At 42.0% G+C, this 23,860-nt stretch overlaps 1 protein-coding gene across 4 annotated transcripts in view; it reads right to left on the reverse strand.

Moving 5' to 3' along the window:
- NUMA1 (nuclear mitotic apparatus protein 1) overlaps positions 1-23,860 on the reverse strand; it is a 67,176-nt gene that overhangs the window by 38,736 nt on the left and 4,580 nt on the right. The window contains exons 2-3 of one of the 4 annotated variants that reach the window (XM_088017699.1): positions 23,510-23,597; positions 3,543-3,611 (exon numbers count right to left, since the gene is read on the reverse strand). The exons of 2 other annotated variants lie outside the window; for them this stretch is intronic. The gene's annotated coding sequence lies outside the window, so the exon portion shown is untranslated. The remainder of the gene's footprint in view (positions 1-3,542; positions 3,612-23,509; positions 23,598-23,860) is intronic. One more of the 4 variants, XM_088017700.1, reaches the window with a different exon arrangement.

The following is a 23,860-nucleotide window of genomic DNA, read 5'->3' on the forward strand; positions in this document are numbered from 1 at the left end:
TAACAGCAGGGAGGCAGGTCAGAAGGCTGCCACAACCAAAGGCAGCTAATGAGGACACGAAAGGGGAAAATGAGCGAGAATGGAAAGATGAGGAATGAGACATGATGAAGACAAGGGAATGGCTGGAAGTAGGAGAAATTGTAAAGGAGAGGAAAATGTGGGGGATGGCTGGGCAGACAGAAAGGCCATATATAGAAGTGGGAAGATGAGACAGATCTCTCTTATTAGAATAAGAGCGAAAACAAGGTATAATAAACAGCAGCTATTGCTTACTGAGAGCATACTATGTGCCACACACACCCTGTTCTGCTGACCTAATGTGTATTAACTCATTAATCTGAAAAACTCCCTTGGTGAAGCAGGTACTATTACCACTCAACTCTACAGAGGACGAAACTGAGCCACAGAGATGAAATAATTTGCCCAAGATCACACAGCTAGTGAAGGGCACAACGCTATACCACTTGCCGTGTGACCCTGGCAGGTAACCTCCGGGCCTCAGTATCCCTATTTGTAAAACAAAAATAAAGATATCTATTTTACAAGGTTATAATGAGGCTTAATCCCATAACACCTATAAGGTGCCCAACACACTGACTAGCACATAAGGCACATGGTGGTGCTTAACAAAGGTTAATTCCTATTCTGGGCATTCTGGCACCTATTCACCAAGGTGTCCAAGCAGAAGCTGGCTGTTTGTCAAGGAAGCTAGTGGGGGTGCTCCTTCCTGGAGTGGGAGCTTGGATCCTCAGGATGCTTGCCTTCCTTCCATCAGGCTGCCTCTCTGAATTTTACTTTAAGGTCCAGCTCAAGTTTCAACTCCTCAAATATTCCTTAACAGGTATCAGTGGTTATCTAAGGGAGGAGTTAGACTGTGGGGGAGTTTCCACATGTTTCTTTTATATTTGAATTTATTCTAAATAAACATGTATTACATTGGTAATCAGAAAAATGTGTCTACATTCTGCATGCCTTAACTATATAAGCATGGAAGTCTTGTCCTCACATCTAGAATGTAAATGTCAAGGGCATAACCAGTTCCATCTCTCTCTATGATCCCCCACAGTATCTAGCACACTAGGGCTCCTTGAATCTGTTCCATTGAAATACATCTGGATGGCAGGTTTCCAAATTTAACCCTCTGGGCACCAGAGAATGACTGGAGTTAGTGGTGGGAGTCAGACCAAGGCCCATTGCTACAGAGACCCCCGTCACCCGGCTTCTTCTCCCAGGCCCTTAGCTTTCCCACAGTATCACTTGCAGTCTGTGGTTAGCAACTGCTATTCGTAGAAAGGAAAGTTCTTTATTCAAAGAAGGACCAGGAAAGCCAAGCCAAAGCAAAAACCAAAGCTTTTATAGAAAAGCAAAGTGGCAAAAAAAAAAAAAGAAAGAAAGAAAAGCAAAGTGGCAAACATAATTTAATGACTGGCACAATCAACACTCCAGGAAATGTATGAGATGAAAATAGAAGGCAGGCCTGCTAAAACTGTCCTGGCTACATCTGGCAGGGTGTGAGCCCTGAAGCTCCCCAGCACCTGAGAGAGTTGATACTGTGTCTCAAAAGAATACAAGAGATTCCCACCCCACTCCTCTGCTCTAAACTCTAGGCAACAGCTTCCAGCTGTGCAGCTGCAGAGGGCTAAACTCTCCTCTGGAACCTCTCAGCCAAAACTGCCAAGCTTCCGGGCCTGCTCTTCAGGACTGCCCACCAAGCCAGGACCAGTGGTGGCCAGTTTCTCCAGCCTCCCCTTCCCCCACCACAATGCCTCAGCTGGCCTCCAGTGGCAGCATCAGGACTCCCCCAAGCCTCCTCCCAGCCTAGCTAGGCAACAGGCAGGCCACATGGCTCCTGCCTGAATCCACAGCCCCTGCTCTGTGTTCCCAAAAGACCAGGATAGGTAAAACCATTTTTAAAAGAAAGGAGAGGGGGCACCTGGGTGGCTCAGTCATTAAGCGTCTGCCTTCGGCTCAGGTCATGGTCCCAGGGTCCTGGGATCGAGCCCCGCACTGAGCCCGCATCGGGCTCCCTGCTCAGAGGGAAGCCTGCTTCTCCCTCTCCCACTCCCCCTGCTTGTGTTCCCTCTCTCGCTGTCTCTCTCTCTGTCAAATAAATAAAATCTTTAAAAATAAATAAATAAAAGAAAGCAGAGAAGGAAGGAAGGAAAACAATAAATGACTAACACAAGATTCAGGATAGCATTCAGAGGTTGGAAGGGGTTGGTGATGTGTGAGGAGCACACAGGGTGTTTTCAAAGGGTCTGGTAATATTACATCTCCTGTGCATGGGTGTTTGTTTTACTATTTTTGTTTAAAATGTAGACATTACAGCTTTTAACGAGTATTGCCATTAAAAAAAAATAATAATGTGTATTACCATTTTAAAAAGTATGAAGGAAAAACTGAAAGAGAGCAATTTCCACTGAGATGGCCCAGGGTAGGGTGGTTCTAATACAAAGAATTCACCTGGCCTTCAAGGCCCTCCAGGACCGGGCCCCAGTTTTACCTTCTAGAGTCATTTATGCCCTTACCCAAACCCTCCACCCTGCCAGACTGGTCTTCTCACTGTCTTCTGAAGTCCCTCTGAACCTCCTATCTCAGCCTACTAGGCTGGAAGGGAAGCTTTCACTATAGGAAGCTGTAGGCCCGATGAGAGCCTCGCAGTCCCTATAGGTCCTCTCACTAAGAAAGCTGGTAGGGGAAAATGCTCTTATAGATCCACTGCCCTGTGCAATGCCTTCTAGTCTTTCCTCTGCCACCTGATGTCCTAGCATCATAAATACCTACAGACTGTTGTTGCTGTTGCTGCTACTGTTGTAATTAATAGCTAACATTTAATGAGCACTTAGTATGCATCAGGCACTGTGCTAAACACTTTTTTGCTTAGTCCTCACAATAACCCAATGACACAGTAACAAATACTATGATTATCCATCTCTATTTTACAGAAAAGGAAACTGAGAAAGATTAAGTAACTTGCCTAAGGCCACACAGCTAGTAAGTGTTGTAGCCAAAATTGGAGTCCGGCTGGGTCTCTCCAGAGCCCATCCTCTTACATGGTCATCTCATCTAGTCCTCTCAACTACGTAGGCTTTATTTCTATCTTAAAGATAAGAAAATCTGAGTCTCAGGAATTAAGTGACTTAGTCACATAGGTAGTGACTTGTCTATGTGGTCTCTACGTTATTCTCTACTGCTCTTAAATAAACAACCATCAAATGAATAAATAAAAGCTAGCACATTCTCAGTGGCTCAAAGTAAACCCGGTACCTCTATACTTCCTCATAAGAATCAATTTTTTAATCCAAACAGTTCTAATTTTAAAAGTTACCACTAAAGAATTTTTTTCTGAAGATACAACAAGCTTTAGAAACATTAAAGGACCAAAACTCCTCTGAAGAGGTGAGCATAGAAGAATTTTCTACTGGAAGGGACAGTGGACATATCTCAAGGGTGAGAAGCCATGGAGAAAGAAGGTTGGAAGAAACACCATTGGGTGGAGGGAAGAACTGCTGTTTCGGAACCCAGACCTCCAGCTTACTTACCAGGCCTCATTTTCCCTCTCCAGAGGGTAGTGCTGAGTAATGAGGCAGTGTTAGTAAGCCTGCAGCTTCCTGGGGAGAAAAGCAGAGGGCAAATCAAAACCCAGAGAGGATTCATTATAACATCCAAGAGGCCCTATTCAGTTCTCCCTCAAGAAGGTCTTTCTACAAAACACCTAAGAACCTGTTCACCCTGTTTCATTGTCACAGAGGAGTAAACGGATCTGTCCCTACAGGCAATATATCTAGCACAATGTTTGTGCACAAACACAGAACTGATGATGAAAAAGGTAAAAGAAACTGAAGGAGGAACAGTTTCAACGTAAAGATTTCCAACTAATCTTAGAGACAGCCACACCAATGGTAACAAACAAACAAACACCCTAGATTTGGTGTTGGAAGCCCCTGGAGGTAAGTTCTGAATCCATCACCTACTAAATTTATGGCTTCAGGCAAGTCACTTGCCCTAGCTTGGGTCTCAGTAAAAGAAGGGTATTGGTATTGGGTAGATCATATCTAAAGCACCTCCAAAATTTCCCAGGATTCTTTCTCCAGGATACCATTCTCAACAATAACAACAAAAATCTTTGCCACAGAACTAATCTCCTCAGGATCTGGTCAAAACTTCACCAGTTAGATCTTCCTCCTTTCCAGGGGGGGAAAAAGAAAAAAGCAAATCCCCTAGAAACAAGCACTTTTGTTTGTTACCCTACTGGGTCCCATCCCCAAAGCAAGGCACAGGTGGATGCTTCATTAATCCTGATGACAGGAGGTGGTCCTTGGAAACTGGTAATACAAACTTTGCATGGGGCACAATGAAAGGTATTTGGAACTATAGTCAAGGCATTTACAAGCTTTCATAAATAAAAGCCACAGAGAAGAGTGCAATTTATAATCACATTGGTCTTAAAAGCCTAATTTTAAAAAATGAGAAAAAAACCCCACCTAAATAAAAGCAGCTTTCTATACCTGGTCAACAAATCACAGAATCTCAAAGTTGAAAGAGACCTTAATGGTCTTCTAGTTACCCACCCTACATTCATGCTAGAACACTTGTGACAACTAGGTGAAGATTTGCTATCTTCCGCCCGAGATGGAAATTTACAATTTATTTGTATGTCTGAGCAAGGTCTGCTGATTTGAGACAACTTGTGACTTCAGAACATAAGCTTTAGAGAATAAGGATTCTGCCCAGGATCTGGTTTGTTTCAAAAAGGCTTTAAGTGGCTAAAAAACCCAGATGACACCTCTCTTCTCTCTTCCTCTCTCACCCTCCCATCTCTCCCTCTCCCCCCATCCCCTCTGCTTTATCTTCTGTCTCTACCTCCTACACAGCACTGAATCCCCTGTCTTTCTGGTTCCAAATCCACTTCTCCTATCACACACAATGTGATGCCTTTAACTTCTGAAAGAAATGAACAAACACAAATATTAATAAGGGCTGGATTTCTAAATAGGATGAATAGGATGCTAGACTGCCCCAAAAACCAAATTTGTTAATATGCTAACTAATAAAATAAATGGGAAGGTATTTAATGTGGCCATGATTAAAAAAAAAAAGACAACAAACCTTTTTTTTTTTTTTTAAGATTTTGATTTATTTGAGAGCATGAGTGAGAGAGGGCAAGAGAGCACAAGCTGGGGGGGCGTTGGGGAAGTGGCAGAGAGAGGAGAAACAGGCTCCCTGCTGAGCAGGGAGCCCAATGAGGCGCTTGATCCCAGGACCCCGGGATCATGACCTGAGCAGACACTTAACCAGCTGAGCCACCCAGGTACCCCCAAACCTAACATTTTAACAGACTTCAAGAATTTAAGGAAGGCTACTTCTCACACCTCAATTAATCCCTCCTGAAGAACCCTAAGAGGCAAGCATGTTCATTCCAATTTCATAGACTAAAAGACTAGAAGAAAATGCCTGCTTCAAGGTCAACCTACAGGACTGCAGAGCCAGAACTCAAGTCTTCTAAATACAGGACTCTTTCCAGCACACCTCAACTACAACCTATACCTGTCTTATCAGTATAGTCCTTTATGTGTACAAAGCAAAGCACTTACACATTCCTTGTTCAAAGGGTTTCTGCTACAACTAATTTGTGGTGTGGGCAAGGCAGGTGTCATTTTCTCCATTTTTAAAGACGCTAAGTAAGTTTAACAGCATTAGATAAAATAACATCCCATATATCTGGCATCACTGAGAAGTATGAAGAGTTCCTCACAAGCAATTTTCCTAAAGCTGAAATTTCCCTCCCTTTAGGAACAAACAAATCTTTAAAAAACCAAAACACTACTTGCAATACAGATTCTTCAAAATATATAAGATGGGTTACTCTTTACTTGGAATTAATGAAATTTAACCAGGGACATTCAACCATAAACATGAAATAAACACCTGAAGATACTATATTGGAGACTCAAACCTAAATAGGCTTACAGGGCGCCTGGGTGGCTCAGTTGTTAAGCGTCTGCCTTCAGCTCAGGTCATGATCCCAGGGTCCTGGGATCGAGTCCCATGTCTGGTTCCCTGCTCAGCGGGGAGCCTGCTTTTCCCTCTTCCTGAGTTGCTTACCCTGCTTGTGCTCTTTCTCTCTCAAATAAATAAAATCTTTTAAAAAAAAAAATCCAAGAAAGAGTAATAATGGCCTGATAAGGGTAGGAAGGATGGAAAAGAAAGGTCAAATCTGAGAAATGTAAAGGGTTTATAAAAAATAAAAATAAAAATAAAAATAAAAAACAAGTGGGGTGCCTGGGTGGCTCAGTCAGTTAAGTGACAGACTTTTGGTTTCAGCTCAGGTCATGATCCCAGGGTCCTGGGATCGAGTCCCACATCGGGCTCCCTACTCTGCCAGAAGCCTGCTTCTCCCTCTCCCACTCCCCCTGTTTGTGTTCCTGCTCTTGCTATCTCTCTGTGTCAAGTAAATAAATAAAAACTTAAAAAAAAAAAAAAAACAGGCTTACAATCCTGTGGAGAAAGAAACATACCTATAACTCACCTTAATACAAGGCCAAAGAACACAGACTTGGGCAGTGCTAAAAGGAAGGTGAGAGAACACTGGGAAGTCTAGTGGAGACTAACAGTGACTTGTCGGAGGCACACCAGAAAAGCAGTGTCCTGAAAAGGAGAATGGCTTACTTGTGCTTTTTCAAAAGATGAATCTGGCACAATATCGAGTCCGGAGGCAGAACAGAGTGAGGTGGTAATTGCAGCAGCAGTAGGACTGAGGAAGAACGGTGTTACTTGAAAGGCATCATGGAGGTAAACCCAAAGTTCTTAGGAATGGGGTGTGGTAAGGAAAAGACCTAGGATTCCTGCTTTGCTGAAAAGACCAGGAACACAGAAGTTACTGTTTTTAGAGGACATGTGAGGGTCTGACTGACTCAGGATGGATGATTAGGAAAGCTTTACCAAGGAAGTAACATTTAGGCTGAGTACTTAAAGTGTGAGTAGGATGAGTAAGGTTTCACCAAAAGAGAACTAAAAAAGAGCATTCTAGGCAAAGAGAACAGCATATGCAAAGATAGAGTTTATTACATTTGAGTAATGGCATGCAGTTTTAGGAAGGTGTAGCAGATGATGAGGATAAGTAGTACTAAATTGTGAGGCACTTACATCATACTAAGGAATTCAGATTTTATCCTGTAGGTGATAGGAAACAATCAAGGTTTCTAAAGGGAGGGAGTAAAGGGGAGGAACACAGATCAGATCTATGTCCCAGTCTGTATGACGTACAGGCTAGAATGGTAAGAAACAAGAGGAAGGCAATACAGCACAAGGGCTAAGAACATGGGGTCTGCAGTGAGACTGCCTAATTCAAATCCTGGCTCTACAGCTTACTAGCCGTGCAACCCTGAGCGGGTTATTTAACCTCTCTGTGTCCCCAGCTTCCCCATCTATAAAATGTGAATAGTAACAGTACTTTCTCAGAGGGTCACTGTAAAGATTTAACAAGACAGTATATGTAAAACGTTAAGCACAATACCTAGCACAGAGAATAAATGCTAGCTGTTAGAGGCTGAAAGTTCCTTAGGAGGAGGTTATATCCACATGGGGTTTAGTGCTGTCCTTGCTCTTCCTTCTACCCAAAGCTTTCTTTTCCTACCTCTCCATCTAGTTAATTCCAACTTATCCTTCATATCTCAGCTCAACAAATGTTACTTCCTCATGTAAACTCTCCCTAACCACCTAGTTCCCAGTTCCATACTAGGTCCAGTTCCTACTATGCAGAGCACCAGAGTCCTTTCCTTCACAGCTCTCACAGTCTCTAATTATGCCTTTTTGTATTTCATTAATTTTTCTCCTAGTATCATATGTTCCATGAAATCACAGATTGTGTGCTCACCATTGAATTCTTTTTTTTTTAAAGATATCTTTTATTTATTTATTTGACAGAGAGGTAGAGAGCACAAGTAGGCAGAGCGGCAGGCAGAGCGAAAGGGAGAAGCAGGCTCTCTGCTGAGCAGGGAGCCCGATGCGGGGCTCGATCCCAGGACCTTGGGACCATGACCCGAGCCGAAGGCAGCCACCCAACCGACTGAGGCACCCAGGCGCCCCTCACCATTGAATTCTTAGAAATTAGCACAATGCCTGGTACATAGAAGGTGCTTGATAAATACTTCTTACATGAATGAAAGGTTTCAAATTATATTTTAAAAGTGAACCCTCTTCAGACTCACTCTTCATATAGAACCCAAGATACAGATAAAAGTAGATGGTTTGAAGTAAAGGATGTTTGGAGCCCTGTCCCCGCCAGCCCCCGCTTCCACCTGATTCCTAAGTCTGTTCTGTAATTCTTTTTTTTTTTTAAGATTATATTTATTTATTTATTTGACAGAGAGAGAGACAGTGAGAGAGGGAACACAAGCAAAGGGAGTGTGAGAGGGGAAGCAGGCTTCCCGCTGAGCAGGGAGCCCGATGCAGGGCTCGATCCCAGGACTCTGGTATCATGACCTGAGCTGAAGGCAGACGCTTAACAACTGAGCCACCCAGTTGCCCCTATAATTCTTTTTCTTTTTAATTAATTTTTTTTTTGTTCTGTAATTATGTTAAGCTTTGCAGAATGCACTGCAAAACCATTACTTGTTCCAAGCAAGTAGGGATATGTGTCTGAAATAAAGCAGTGATTTTAAAAAAAGAGGAAACAATAGTTTGAGAACTACTTATGACAGGCCCTGATAATCAATTGTAAGTGAAGAATGAGAAAAGGAAAATTCGAGAAGCACCTCTAATTTCCTAGCTTGAATGAATATGTGTGCCAAAAACAAAAAGAATCTAAAAGTAATAACTTCAATCATTGAGCACTAGGACCAACCCTATCAGGCAAGTGCTATTAATACCCTCTTTCAAAAAAAAAAAAAAAACCCTCTTTCATAGAAGTTTCAAGATGTTGAGCAACCTGTCCAAAATCATGAGGCTAACAAGTAGCAGAATTAAGATTCAAACCCAGGTCTCTCTCACTCCAAAGTTCATAATCTAAACCATCATGCCATAATGGCAGGTGGTTTGAAGTTTGGTTTTAGACATGAGGTGTCTATTGGACATACAATGAGAAAAACCCAGTAGCTGGTGAAAAATATGATCTGGGGCTAGAGATATAGATTTGGGTCACTTCTGGAACAGGGTGACTATAATCAGAAGAGGGTCTACAGTAGGATCATGCTTGCTTAGTAGGCCTACAAAGAGGTGGTGTATACATTTGCTCTTGAAATTTGTTAATCTTCTGCCAAAGCTTCTGTCTTGCGCAGCTCCAGGGGGCACCCACATTGAGAATTGATGGAAAGACTGAGTGAAATTCCACATCTCTGGAGATTCCTTTTAGGACCTTTATATTATTTTATTTGAGGAAATTTTAACAGAAAGCCAGTGACCACACCGATGTCAATTTAAAAGGAAAGTGGTTAAGAGAATGGATCTGGAAATAAAACGTCTTCATTTTCTCTCCTTATGTCAGGTTCTCATCATCTCCTGCCTGGGATTCTACCTTCCTCACTAAAAACACCTAGCATTTGTATATGGCTTTTTACCACTGACAGTGTTTCCCATCTACAAAGTATTTCATGTGAACCTCACAACTCTGCAAGGTAGACACTGCTTTCATTTTATCAAAGAGAAATGAAGTTCAGAAAAGTACTTTGCCTAAGGTCACACAACTACAAAACAATAGGACCACAATGCAACTCTGATCTTCTGGCTCCAAATTTGAAGCTCTTTCCAGCAGATTCACCCCAAGATAACCATGAGCCACCCACCCACCTAGGAACCAAAAGAGTCACCATCCCTATGTACACCTTTGCTGTATTTAAAAAGAAAACAGCAGGGGGGATAATGACTGGAAAGGACTAACGGGATGCTGGTAATGTTCAGTTTCTTGAAACAGCACTAATGACACAGGTGTGTTCACTTTGTGACAAGTCATGAGCTACATCACTTTATGCATTTCTCTGTATGTATGTTACACTTTAATTAAAAAGCAAACAAACACTAGGCAAAATTAAGATAGACTAATCAAAATTCAGGAGCAAAGCTGGATGTCTCAGGGCTACATATATATTTACTTGACTTCTCAAGCAGGAGGTACATAAAGGGCACCTACCAGTTAAGGATGCACAAAATCCTTGCACACACAAATAATATATTCACCCACTTGTTCCTACCCATAATGTCTAGGTGATGTGAGGGAATCTGATGGAATCAGGAGCAAGGGAAGCCCAGGAAGGGACCAAGATTATAGTAAATGAAAAAAAAAATGCATCTGAAAAGTGCAACTATCCTATACTATCAATAGTAAGATAGCTCAATTTCAGAGACAATAGAAGTGTGAAAAAACAGCCAATAACAATTGAAAGATGCCACCAATTATAAATGCATCCTAATTTCAGTGTTAAAATGTAAAAAAAAAACAAAAAACAAAAAAACCCAGCAACAAAGCATTTTAAAAATAAGTAAAATACAATGTTCTAATCTTCAAAAGGTAGTTCAACTGTGGGATCATAGATCCTGGAGCATTAGGGCTAGAAAGGACCTTGGAGATCCTTGTCTCTGGTACAAGCTCTTCAATTTAGAGATGGAGAGAGTGGGGCCCTGCTTAACAGTTGTTAAGTGACCTTATTAAATTGAAGCTCACACACCAGAAAGTTGAGAACTACAAAGCTGGTTCCCTGATTCCTGGGACTCTTTCCACTACCCAGATACCTCCCCCTAAACCCAGGATAAGATTTACATGTTAACTCTATTTTTTACTTTCATAATTCTCTGCTTCATCAACTCACTAAAAAAATTAAAAGCACCTCTTAAAAATCAATTAAGATGAAAAAATAGGAGACTTCACCTCTTGCTTGACCAAGTTTATTTTCCTTGTTCTCTAAAACCAATGAAGCAATACAAAGTTAGACTAAAAAAAATTTGTAATCTCTCAGCCCCTTTTTGTTTCCCTCTAGGCCCTCCCACAAGATAAGATATGCTAATAGATTTTTCCATGCCCCCAAAACATAACTACAAATATATTTTTATATTTAAGGATTTTTATTATTCTCCATTTTAAAAAACTTGGTTTACACTTCAACATTGCTCCGCAACTTGTTTTTCTCACTTAATAATTTATCATGAACATTCCCAGTATCAGTAAATAAAATTTTAACTCATACTTTTAAAAAGCTATATAGGGGCGCCTGGGTGGCTCAGTCGTTAAGCGTCTGCCTTCGGCTCAGGTGTCCTGGGATCGAGCCCCGCATCCGGGTCCCTGCTCAGTGGGAAACCTGCTTCTCCCTCTCCCACTCCCCCTGCTTGTGTTCCTTCTCTCGCTTTGTCTCTGTCAAATAAATAAATAAAATCTTAAAAAAAAAAGCTATATAGTAACAGTCCACATAAAGAATATAACATAATGTGTTCACATATTTTCCTGATGGACAAAGCTATTTTCAATCTACCATTTCAAACAATGCCATAATGCATATCCTTGTGCATATTTCTTTTTAAATGAAAGAAAAAAATTTCCATATACACACTTTCTAGTCATCCAATGTTTTGATTGCTTCCTTTCTTGTCATCACCCTGCCTTACTAGCTCATAGAATTTTCCTCAGGGCCCAGTGTGATAAAGGAAGGCAAAGCAACTTGGAGAATGTCAAGACAGGACATGTGATACTTACTGTTGGTAAATTAAAATTGGCCTATCTTGGCTCCCTCTCCCAGCCACCTGCGCAATCCCACCCCCCACCCCCCAACCCCCCACCCCCACCCAATACATGTGCTCCTTGTTCTGGACTCAGCAGCTGCTTCCCACTCAACTGATGTGGGAAGAGCTGGCTTGTGGAATTCATCCTACTTTGTCACACTCCTGACCCTGACAAGTGCAGACAGGCCCACCAGCTATCCAAACAAGTAGGAAGGAGAAATAATACATTATCACTACGAAATATTATAATACAGAAATATAGAGAGTAAAATGTAAAACTCCCCATTCACCAAACCTTAACCCACATTCACCAATGGCACTCCCCTCCTCAGAGTGACTACTGTTACAAGTTTGTTGTAGCCTTTCCTAAGCATGCACACACGTACACGTGTGTGTATGTACAGAGATACATATATGTGTATATATGTGTGTATATATATATGCATGTATGTAAATAAAGAGACAAAGAGTGTGTGTTTGGTCTACATACCTGTAATCATACTGTATGCTTTGTTTTGCAACTTGCCTTTTTCACTTAAAAATTTATTTCACATGTTTCCATGTTAGTATATAATGGATTTCTCATACTTTAAAAAAGCTTTGGGGGTGCCTGGGTGGCTCAGTCAATTAAGCGTCTGCCTTCAGCTCAAGTCATGACCCTGGGGTCCTGGGATGGAGCCCCACAACAGGGTGTCTGCTTAGCAGGGAGTCTGCTTCTCCCTCTCCCTCTGCCCCTACCACTGCTGGTGCGCACTCTCACGCTCTCTAATAAATAAAAAATATCTTTAAAATAAATAAATAAAAAGCTTGAGAAAAATGCTATAGTTTTTGAACAGCCAGGCCTTCTGACTACTATATTCTAATATATTTCCCACTATCCAAAGGTCAACAAACTATGATCTGCAGAGGTGAACAGAGTGGACCCTTGAATAATGCAAAGATTAGGGGCGCCAAACCGCCCCCACCACCCTATGCAACTGAAAATTCACGCAGAACTTCTGACACCCCAAAAACTTAACTATTAATAGCCACCATTGACTGGAGACCTTATCGATAACATAAACAACTGATTAACATCTATCTTGTTAAGTTATATGTATTAATACTGTAACCGAACAATAAAGCTAAAGAAAATGTTACTAGGAAAATCATGAGAAAATACATTTACAGTACTGTATTTATCAAAAAAATCCCTGTATAAGTGGACCCATGCAGTTCAAACCCATGTTGTTCAAAGGTCAACTGTAGTTGCAACTACACAGCCTGCAAAGCCTAAAATATTTACTACCTGGGTCTAAACAAAACAATAACTTACACTGAATATCTATAGAATAGTTTCTTAATGGAGATTGTTTGTCCAACTGACAGTGGCTATTTTAGACAGTGAGGCTCATCTTAAAACGAAATTTAGATGGGGCACATGAATGGCTCAGTTGGTTAAGCATCTGCCTGCAGCTCAGGTCATGATCCCCAGGTCCTGGGATCAAGTCCCACATCAGGCTCCTTGCTCAGCAGGAGCCTGCTTCTCCCTCTGTCCCTCCCCCTGCTTGTGTGCTTGTGCTCTCTCTCTCTGAAAAATAAATAAAATCTAAAAAAAATAAAATAAAAATAAATAAAAATGGTTATCCCTGCAGAGTAGGATTAGAATAAAGGGTTAAGTATAGGGGATTATTTGTTACATATATCACTTTTATAATTTGTATAAAAGCATTACAGTGCTGTTTAAAATAGAAAAACTGAAAGCACTATTAAAATCCTCTATGATAGATTATTATACAGCATATATAGCAATATTTATAGTTTCAGCAACATTTTAAATTTATATGAATTTATACAATGAAAACAAGGGTAACTGGGAAGCAGAATACAAAATTATAGGTAATATATGACTTTGGACTATGCAAAACAGAAATATGCATAGGTATAAAACACTGAAAAGAAATACTAAAATGGGAATAAGTGATTTTCTCCAGATAGTGGGGTTATGGATAATTTAGTCTTCTTCTTTATCCTTTCCTATATTTTTCCTGTTTCCTACAATGAATATATACTATTTCTCAATCAGATTCAAAAAACATTTTCGGTTTCTACTGTATAATTAAAAGTCCACCCTTTGTCAGAAATTTGTATAGGACTGTACACAGGATTAGCAGAAGTAAGCAACCCATTAGCAAGAAGACCTAAGAAAACCTTCATCTTTGGGGTGTAGAGAAGCTCAATCTAAAGGGACAATGCCGATCATTTCCTGCCTTCTTGTTTTTGGAGATGCTTTAGTAAATGTAACTGAGGAATCAAGTTATAGTGAGACACCTGACAAACCTTATACTCTAAGACTCAGGACCATCACCTTCTCAACCCTTAAATCTAAGACCTTACACTTAAAGAAAACAGGGGCGCCTGGGTGGCACAGCTGGTTAAGCATCCTACTCTCGGTTTCCGCTCAGGCCCTGATCTTGGGAACAGGGTCCTGGGATTGAGCCATGCAAGGAGCCCAAGCTCACTGCAGAGTCTGTTTAAGATTCTCTCTACCTCTGCCCCTCCCCCCCATGCGCAAGTGTGCACGCGCTCTAATAAATTAAAAAAAAAAAGGAAAGAAAATAGACTAAGACCTAAGTAACATGGGTTGGATCATGTTATTCCTCACATCAAAAACATTCAGGGGGCCAGGCGCCTGGGTGGCTCAGTTGGTTAAGCATCTCACTCTTGATCTCAGCTCAGGTCTTGATCTCAGGGTCATGAGTTCAAGCCTTGCGTTGGGCTGGATGCTGGGCCTGGAGCCTAGTTAAAAAAACAAAACAGGGAGCCTGGGTGGCTCAGTCAGTTGAGCGGCTGCCTCCAGCTTGGGTCATGATGCCAGGGTCCTGGAATGGAGCCCTGCAAAGGGCTCCCTGTTCAGCAGGGAATCTGTTTCTCCCTGTCCCTCTGCCCCTCCCCCAGCTCCTGCAGTGCTCGCTCTCTCTCCCTCTCTCTCTCATAAATAAACCTTAAAAAAATAAAAAATTCAGGGTGTGTCTGGCTGGCTTAGTCGGAAGAGCTTGTAACTCTTGATCTCTGGGTTGTGAGTTCAAGCACTGTGTTGGGTGCAGAGATTACTAAAAAAAAATAAACTTAAAAAAATTCAACAGCTAACTCCATGCAGAATAAAATCCGTATCCCTTAACATGACACTTAAAGTTAAGATATAACCATCAAACTTCCTTTCCGGCCTATCTCCAGCTCATACCTCTAAAACATCCTCTATCTCAGGAATACTTTTCTAAAATATGCTCTCTGCTTCTCCCAAACATGCTGTGACCTCCTCCAAAATGCTCTTTCTTCTAAACCTACTGAACGGCTAATTCACCTTTTATAACCTGGTTCAAATGCCTTCTCTCTTCAGAAGCTCTCCTTGTTCTCCCAATTCAAAAACAACTGTTCTCCCCTCTACGTGTTCCCAATATTGCTTGTTCCTCTACACACTTTATTCCATTCCTCTTTGGGTCTACACTAACTACAAATATTTTCACTTGACTAAGCTTCTGGAGAACAGAAGCCCTCTCATTCACCTACCAGCTGCATCTCAGTACAATGCTTGCACACAGTAGGTACTAAATAATGTTGCCTGACTAACAGCCAACTGGCCCTAATCTAATGAATTCTTTCAGTGAGGCAGCCAGCGAAGCCGAAGTGTCAAAGGAGGACAATCCCTCTAATTTAAAGTGACCAACAGAAAACGTCATGGGCCTGCCACTTTAAGGGGACTGGCAAACTGTGTTTACACAATCCTAATTAAAACTAAAGGGCACTGAGGGAAAGAAGAGGAATTGGAAGATTAAGAGGTGTGGATTCTACAGGTCACCTCCTCCTCTGTTTGGAGCTCAGATCTCCCAGCCTAGTGAGCTCACCAAGCAGCCTATTCTCTCCTTGGGGCCACTATAGGATCTAAGTGTCAAAGAGCAACTGATTAGGCCACTTTCTCTCCAGCAACTGGCTCTGCTCTTGGCCTTTTAACTTCTAATTGTGGTTACCTGGGGCTTTTTCTCTAAATGAATCCCATTGCATCAATCATTAAGAGAATCCCTTTAAAGAAAGACTTGAAATTAACCACAGTAGGGAACAAAGTCTCTAAATCTCCTAAATCACAATATCTACACTGTCCATTTTGATGAAATTCACCTCCAACTCCTTCAAACAATAGGTCCTACCAGGGAATGACTTCTCTCAGGACCAGCATGTCCTGTGATTGTTTTTCAGGAGAAAGCTCCTAGTGCCTGCTTCCCATTAAACAGCTACTTCATGTTTGATCACTCAGCTGTGACTGCATGTAGAAAGCAAAATCACTACAACTTAGCGGCTAAAAAGGAATTCCACTCCTACCCCCTAATCTAATAGTCAAGAATTTACAAGTAGATATTTTCCCACCTCAAATCTCTTTAGGCCTACCTGTTTTCAGATCTAGAACTCTTAGTATGGAACTTTTTCAATATCAAAATCAGTTAAACAAGACCTAGAGTAAGAAAGAATTGCAAACGATCATATAGTGACTTAGTGACAGAATCCTTTGACCACACTGCCGAATACCTTATTTTACTGACTAGTTATCAACAAGACCACCATTTCCAGGAACAGATTCCAGGGTACACCAATTAGCCTATTTCAAATGCATTCAAGATAGGCTCTCTGTTTTCCCTCTTCCCATCTCCGTGCCCATCCTCACCCTTTCTCAAACCCAACTGCTGACAAAAAAAAAAAATAATGAAGTGACTCGATATATCATTTCTCCCACAAAAAGACTGGAGCTACCAAACTGTCTGCATCAGCCACACCATGTGATGGGCTCTGGCATGCTGGTGCGCAGTGGGTGCTGCAGCCAGAAGGACCTGTGCCTGAGTTTTTTGGAGATGGGACTGCAAACGCCCCCACAGCTGCAGTATCCTACAGCAGCATGTTCCAATCCTTTTTGGTCCTCAAATCACATTTGTGATTTGGGAGGACTACCAGGAGAAAGGCAAATTTTCTCAAACTATCTAGTCACCACGGCCTAGAAGCAAGCAAATAAGCACAGTGAGTATAAAGGAAGTGGCACCTTTTTAAACAAACATTTCCAGGGGTGCCTGGGTGGCTCAGTTGTTAAGCAACTGCCTTTGGCTCAGGTCACGATCCCAGGGTACTGGGATCGAGCCCCGCACTGGGCTCCCTGCTCCGTGGGAAGCCTGCTTCTCCCTCTCCCATCCCCCCTGCTTGCATTCTGGCTCTTGCTCTCTGTCAAATAAATAAAAATAAAAACTTAAAAAAATTAAAAATAAATACATAAACAAACATTTCCAATCTTATTTTTTTTTAAAGATTTTATTTATTTATTTGACAGAGAGAGACACAGTGAGAGAGGGAGGACAAGCAGGGGGAGTGGGAGAAGCAGGCTTCCCATGGAGCAGGGAGCCCAATGTGGGGCTCGATCCCAGGACCCTGGGATCATGACCTGAGTCGAGGGCAGACGCTTAACAACTGAGCCACCGCGCCTCCAATCTTATTAAATCAAATGAAAACTGCAGTCAAAATAGTCCCTGTAGGAAGTTACTTATTCTAACAATATTACTATCACTCAAAACATTTATGAAACACTCCATCGGAAACTGCCTTTAAAGTCTACGCCATGTGAGACACACACACATAAATTAAGTCTTAGTGTTTACATGTCATTCTTCACTAAAAAATGCACTGCCTTGCTTCACTCTTTGGCTCACAATATCTTTTAGCTGTTTTCAAAAACTGAATCCACCAAGCAAGAGTGACGATTTGCTACTTCTGAGGATATCCAAAAGATTGGCTTAGAAGCCAAAAATATTCTGAGCATTGGCAGCATCACCATAATAAATACAAAGGCTGAGAACACAATTACTTTGAGGGCAAACTTACAAATATTAAGGGTCCCACAACTACAACTAAGGGGACAAGATATGTGCAATATATGTGACATATTAATTATATTACTTTACAATCACATTATATAATCATAAATTTTGACCCTGAAAGAAATCTTCCAGATCATACAATCCAAACTGTTCATTTTTACATATGAGAACACTCAGTCCACTGAGGTTAGGCAATTTGACTCTAGTCACATAGCTGGTTAGCAACAGTCAGGACTATAAACCTAGTCACCCTGACTTTTCAGATAATCCACAAACATTTCCTAATCCATACCCCTCCCCCTTCTGTATTCCTTACTGCTGTCTTTCAAAGGGAAAGGAAATAACTTGGGACACTAAAGTACACCACAATGGTTCTGAAACCCAGTAGCTGAGAAATGATGGCTTAAGACCAGGATGTCTCTCTGTAATCGCCCCTATGGGTATGAGCCATTGTTTAGTATGTAGCTCACAAAAGTTCTGGATAATCTACCTCAGAGCAGGGATCAGTGAAACCTCTGGACACCCCCCACACACACACACTAAGAATATATCTATTAAACCTGTCTTCCTACCTCCTGCAGTAACCCATGTGCCTCAAGTTAACCAAAAGTTACTATGAAGAACATGAATCAGGAAAAAAGAAAATAGTAAAGCTTCTGTTCAGGAAAAAGCTAATCTATGAAAAACCAGAGAGGGCAGGAACCATCCTGAATTTACCTCCTGGTAGACAGCTTCCTCAGACCTGGACAAAGAGATCCCTGGCAGTCTGGCTTAGAATTAGCATCTACCCAGGGAAGGGGAAAAGGGACAGGAATGCTTGTTCATTCTCCTATCCCACCCACTGTTGGTCAGCTCAGCCTCATATCATTCTGGGCAGCTCCAGCGTTCTGTAGATCAGACAGCAACCGGAAGGGAAGCCACGCAACCTAGGTCAATGGGGTGAGTCAGTCGAAGTGCAGGAAGAGTCACTGGGGCAGAAATTCTGGCCTCCTGTGGCAAGATTGCCAAACCATACCACACCACACCCCCACCCCCACCCACTTTGGTCAGCACTGGGAAGGCCCTGCCCTATTAGGATTCTGGTCTCCAAACCAGGAAAGGTCCTTCCTCAGGAGGCTCCATACCACTTTCATTCCCAAGTGTGTTTCTCCTACTCAAAAACCTTCCATGGCTTTCTTCTGCCTAAAGCATCATACCTAAATTATCGGGCTTAATTTTTGAAATCCTCCATTATATGGCCTTTAAGTCATTTATTCAACCTTATTTCCCACTATTCCAGTGTACACGCTGAACTGATCAAGCCAGTCTTCCCACTTCTCTCTGCATGAGCCTCTCTCATCTCCATGCCTTCAGTTATCCAGCAGTGGTAAATTCAAATACCTTCAGGCAGGTAAAAGAAATGGATTCTCCAGGGGAGCATATGGTAAAACCCAGAGTACTGTCCCCACCTAAAGGCATTCAAATATTTTAATTCAAATATGTATGCAATACTTCACCTTCAGCATTACAATAACCTCTTAAATAATTATTAATACTCCTGGGGCGCCTGGGTGGCTCAGTCGTTAAGCGTCTGCCTTCGGCTCAGGTCATGATCCCAGGGTCCTGAGATCAAGCCCTGCATCGGGCTCCCTGCTCTGCCAGAAGCCTGCTTCTCCCTCTCCCACTCCTCCTGCTTGTGTTCCCTCTCTTGCTGTGTCTGTCTCTGTCAAATAAATAAATAAAATCTTAAAAAAAAAAAGAAAGAAAAAATTCAAGATTAAGAGATTAGAGAATTGTTCAAGGGGCATGACAAAATCATGGCACCTAAATGTAAGCACGATCCTTCAATGAAGGCTAATTTGAAAAAAAGTCTATTAAAAGACATCACTGGGAAAATTTGAGGAATCTGAACAATACATTGGATGTACTGAATCAATATTAAATTTCCTGAGTGCTAAGTGTATTGTGGTTATACAGGAAGATAGTCTTGTTTTTAGGAAACACTGCTGAAATATTTAGGATGAAGTAACATGATGTTCACATGTAACAGTCCAAAGTGTCAGAAAATGAAGGACAGAGAGCAAATGCAACAAAATGTTCACAATTGGTGAATCCAGGTGAAGAGTGTATTTGTTATATTTTTCTTGTAAAGTATCAATAGGTTTGAACTTATACAAGCGTATACAAATATTTATTATTCCTATAAAGTATCTGTAGGTTTGAACAGTTGGTGAGGAGGAAAATCCTGTATTACACACTTCTTTACATACTCAGCTCTTTGAGAGATAAAACAGGCACTCATTACTTATTTGCTCACTACCTAAGGAAACTGGGCTTTGGAGGTCAGCAACCACACAGGGTCCACTTTGCAACAGTTCATGAGGGGTACAGTGGCAAACTCTTAGGGAACAAGAGGTTTCCTTCACACTCACACCATCACACCACAGGAAGGGTAGAAAAGTAGGTAATAAAAGCTATTATTACCTCGCCCTTCACTGAGGCCATCCAGCAGTCAGAGACACTTGACAAATGCCCACTTACAGGGCAGAATACAGTTGCTACCCACAAAGGACCAAGAGCTAGGGTCACATTGCATCCACCTTGTCATAGAGTACCAAAAACTTGACAGCCTGCAAAACAAGTGTCTCTGGCCAGTCACAGTAAGGCACCAAGTGATCAAAAAAATATGTCTGAAGTATACACAGTCTTTACTCCTCACCATATAAACCAGTCCTCAGCTGCAGTAAGGCAGAAGAAATCTGCAAGGCTGAATCACTGGCATTTCCTGCACTGGCTTCAAAGAAATCAGCCCTTAAATAGGACAGAAAGGGCAGCTGACACAGCTGTCAACAGAGGCCTCAACTCAGGAGCATGCTGTGCAATATGCCCTCTTTCCCTTCTACGGCCACCAGATCATTTTACTTCTGCCAAGTGGTCCCTTATTAGGGTGACTGACTGCCCAATGGCCAACCCTTAACCTTGACTCTCTCCTCCCCTCATTGACAGCCAAGATTTTGCCCTTTCCAGATAGCTCCTCCACCAATTTAGCAGAAAGAATAATCAAAACTATCCCTCCCAAATTTCCATCAGCTGAAGATCTAAAGTGGTGTAATACAGAGCTTGCTTCTCAAACCTACCATTTTTAGCCTTTTTACCAAAGACAGAATGAAAACATATAAAGCCTGCTTGTCAAGCTTTGGAATTATAAACTGTGAAGGACAGAAAATACAATGTTTTTAGATTTGCTCTGGCAAAAAAGATCTCAACAGTTACCAAAACCAACACAATACAATTTAATAGGATTAAATATAAACGCTTGCATTCACAATAAAAGAAATCAAACTAATACAAGATGGTAGAGACCTGGTTCAGCAGTTCTTATTTAAAAGGCTGCCTTTCAGGGCACCTGGGTGGCTCAGTCGTTAAGTGTCTGCCTTCAGCTCAGGTCAGATCCCAGTGTCCTGGGATCGAGCCCCAGCCCCGCATCAGGCTCCCTGCACAGCAAAAGGCCCGCTTCTCCCTCTCCCACTCCCCCTGCTTGCGTTCCCTCTCTCGCAGTCTGTCAAATAAATAAGTAAAAATCTTAAAAAAAAAAAAAAAAAAAAAAGGCTGCCTTTGGGGCAGGGGAGGGAGCAAGCTGCCTATAGTGGGAGGTGGAGGAGAGGCTGTTACGCTCTTAATGAACCATGAATGTAACAGAGCTACCCAAAACATCAACACAGGATCAGGATGTGTGACAACTCTGTGTCCCACATTTAAAGAGCAAAGTCAGAGTATATGCAGTGAAGAATGACAACAACTGTGGTGAAAGATCTAAAAGTCATGTCCTGGCAAACGTGAGGGAAGAACTACAGAAGTTTAGCAGGGCGAACATGAAAACTTTTTTTCAAATATATGCATGCTTGTCATGCATGAAGAGAAAAACTTATGTGTTTTCTTGCAAGAAGACAAAACCAGAACTACTGAATAGAAATTATAGGAAGATAGATTTTGGTTGGACATGGGGAAAGACTTTCAGCATAATAAAGAAATTAAGAATGTGGGAGGCCATAGGGCTCCCTGCTAAGCAGGGAGCCTGCTTCTCCCTCTCTGCCTGCTGCTTCCCCTGCTTGTACACTCTCTCTGTCAAAAATAAAATCTTAAAAAAAAAAAAGGAATGTGGGGGGCGCTTGAGTGGCTCAGTCGTTAAGCAACTGCCTTCGGCTCAGGTCATGGCCCAGGGTGGGATCAAGCCCCACATTGGACTCCCTGCTTGGCGGGAAGCCTGCTTCTCCCTCTCCCACTCCCCCTGCTTGTGTTCCCTCTCTTGCTGTGTCTGTCAAATAAATAGATAAAATCTTAAAAAAAAAAAAAAAAAAGAATGTGGGTTATGGAACGCAGAATACTTGGATTAGAACACCAACTCCACCACTTACAAACTGTATGGCTTTGAGTGGACTGATTTATTTGTGGCTCAGTTTACTTGCCTGTTAAAAGGGAATAGTAATAATGATAGTATTTACCTCATAGAACTTTGGGAAGCAGTTCATGTAAAGTGCTTAGAATAGTGCCTGGCTCAGAGTATATACCGGGGGGGGGGGGGGGGAAGAACGTTAGGGGCGCCTGGGTACCTCAGTTGTTAACTGTCTGCCTTCAGCTCAGGTCATGATCCCAGGGTCCTGGGATCCAGCCCCGCATCAGGCTTCCTGCTCAGCGGGAGGCCTGCTTCTCCCTCTCCCACTCCCCCCGCTTGTGTTCCTGCTCTATCTCCCTCTCTCAAATAAATAAATAAAATCTTTTTTTTTTTAAGATTTTATTTATTTATTTGGGAGAGAGAGAATGAGAGATAGAGAGCACGAGAGAGAAGAGGGTCAGAGGGAGAAGCAGACTCCCTGCTGAGCAGGGAGCCCGATGTGGGACTCGATCCCGGGACTCCAGGATCATGACCTGAGCCGAAGGCAGTCGCTTAACCAACTGAGCCACCCAGGCGCCCATAAATAAATAAAATCTTAAAAAAAAAAAGAACGTTAGCTATTGCTATGACTGTTGATATGAAAAATAAGATAACCTGAAAATCTTCCTACTAAATACACCTGGAAATGCTTGGGAAAATATAATAAACGTCCTTTTAGATTACACCAATTAAGTTATTGTCCCTCAGCTCCATACCTACCCTGTTATACTCTGCTCTGTGACACTGGGGCTTGGACTTCGCCAACCCCATTTCACCTCTGCCAGCTAGCTTCCAGTTAGGCTCTGTCAATATGAGGTGCTAAAGGGAAAATGGAACTTCCTCCTTCCTATGGCTTGCTGTTTCTTGACAACAGCAGTTGGTTCCTTCCCACTTCTCTCTAAACTCCCAGAACCAGCCTCACTGCACCCCCTCAGAGGCACCAGCACCAGCTGGGCAGAGCTCAACCAAACCTGACTCCTCCAGGCCCTTCCCTTCCTATGAGCACCTGAGAAACCAGCAGCACCAGGCAACACCCTCTCCTCCAAGAATCAGGGCGTAGTTCCTCCAGAACCCTTCAGACTTCTAGGCTCTAATAACTCCAATCTTTCCTCCCTTTCTTTTTCAGTCCTAGATGAGGTAGCTGTTTAATGCAGTTATTACATCAAAGTTACTTTAAGATTCCCTTTTTGCTTGTTCAGCCCTCCTACAAGGGTTTAAACTAATTCCATTTACTGAGTTCACTCTTAAAATAGCTATGTGTGGTTTCTACTTTCCTGATTGGATCCTAACTGATACACAGATAAACTGAGCTCATGAGAAAGTAAGGGAAATCCCAGGAACAGTGTGACCTGACAGCATAGCTCTGCTAACCGTGTAAAGAGTTTATAACCTCCTCATTGTCCAGGCGAAAGATTTTGAGCCTACAAAGAGCAACTGAGATCCTTGTATAAAGGCTGAGGCATTCAATAAAAAGACAGACCAGGAAAATAAGGAAGCTTACCTTGCTCACCCAGTGAAGTAGGAGGAAAAACCCTCCTAGGAATTCAAAACCATAGTTGTTTTGTGGCGTAAGCTTGTGGCCTGGAAACCTATGAGTAGAGATAAATTGCATACATTTTGGTCCCAAGTTGGGAATAGCCTTGAGTGCCCAACAGAAGCAACCACAAAGTTCTCCAGGAGATGTAATGAATGGCCAATAAATATGTGAAAAGATGTTCAACATCATCAGTCATCAGGAAAATGCAAATTAAAACCATGATGAGATACTACTATACCTCCATGAAAATGGCTAATATTAAAAGGCTGACAATACCAAGTATTGGTAAGAATATACAGCAAGGGGCACCTGGTG

Source organism: Eumetopias jubatus, unplaced genomic scaffold, assembly GCF_037043125.1.
Source record: "Eumetopias jubatus isolate StellerSeaLion01/CBP00866 unplaced genomic scaffold, mEumJub1_p1.0 scaffold_13, whole genome shotgun sequence".
NCBI classification, from domain to species: domain Eukaryota; kingdom Metazoa; phylum Chordata; class Mammalia; order Carnivora; family Otariidae; genus Eumetopias; species Eumetopias jubatus.